The sequence below is a fragment of the Cebus imitator genome, unplaced genomic scaffold, assembly GCF_001604975.1.
Source record: "Cebus imitator isolate Cc_AM_T3 unplaced genomic scaffold, Cebus_imitator-1.0 Scaffold170, whole genome shotgun sequence".
NCBI classification, from domain to species: Eukaryota; Metazoa; Chordata; class Mammalia; order Primates; family Cebidae; genus Cebus; species Cebus imitator.
In genome coordinates this window covers 73,075-74,235 of record NW_016107485.1, presented here as the reverse complement: position 1 = coordinate 74,235, position 1,161 = coordinate 73,075, and the positions used below count along the sequence as shown (strand labels likewise).

Below are 1,161 nucleotides of genomic sequence, written 5' to 3'. Positions count from 1 at the left end.
TTTTAGTAGAGACGGGGTTTCAGCATGTTGACCAGGATGGTCTCGATCTCTTGACCTCGTGATCCACCCGCCTCGGCCTCCCAAAGTGCTGGGATTACAGGCGTAAACCACCACGCCCAGCCATAATTTTTTTATTTATCTATTTTTGATAAGGAATCTCATACTCTGTTGCCCAGACTGAAGTGCAGTGGTGCAATCTCAGCTCACTGCAACCTCTGCCTCCCAGATTCAAGCAATTCGCCTCCCGAGTAGCTGGGACTACAGGTGCTTGTCACTGTGCCCTGCTAAATTTTTCTATTTTTAGTAGATACAAGGTTTCACCATATTGGCCAGGCTGGTCTCAAACTCCTGACCTTGTGATCCACCCACCTCAGCCTCCCAAAGTACTGGGATTACAAGCATGAGTCACCATGCCCGGCCTGAATGTGATGGAGAATTTACCAAGATTATGAACCAGGATCCATGGCTCACGCCTGTAATCCCAACACTTTGGGAGGCTGAGGCGGGCAGATGGCCTGAAGTCAGGAGCTGGAGACAAGCCTGGGCCACATGACAAAATCCTGTCTTTACTAAAAATACAAAAATGAGCTGGGCGTGGTGGCATAAGCCAGTAATCCCAGCTACTCCGGAGACTGAAGCAAGAGAATCTGCTTGATCCCAGGAGGTGAAGGTTACAGTCAGCTGAGATCATGCCACTGCACTCTAGCCTGGGACAGAGCAAGACTCCATCTCAAAGTAAATAAAATAGTAAAATAGACCCAGCACGGTGGCTCATGTCTGTAATCCCAGCACTTCGGGAGGCCAAGGCAAGTGGATCACTTGAAGAGTTCATGACCAGCCTGGCCAACATAGTGAAATACTGTCTCTACTAAAAAAAAAAAATACAAAAATTAGCTGAGCATGGCAATACACACCTGTAATCCAGGTTACTCGGGAAGCTGAGGCAGGAGAATGGCTTGAATGTGGGAGGTAGAGGTTGCAGTGAGCCAAGATCGCGCCACTGCACTCCAGCCTGGGCCACAGAGACACTCTTAAAAAAAAAAAATAGACCAGGCCGGGCGCGGTGGCTCAAGCCTGTAATCCCAGCACTTTGGGAGGCCGAGGCGGGTGGATCACAAGGTCAAGAGATCGAGACCATCCTGGTCAACATGGTGAAACCCC

General features: G+C 49.5%; 1 protein-coding gene across 1 annotated transcript in view; it reads right to left on the bottom strand.

Annotated features, from left to right (window-relative positions):
* The window catches only part of RPGRIP1 (RPGR interacting protein 1), a 90,607-nt gene that overhangs the window by 67,140 nt on the left and 22,306 nt on the right, over positions 1-1,161 (bottom strand). The gene's annotated exons all lie outside the window — the stretch shown is intronic.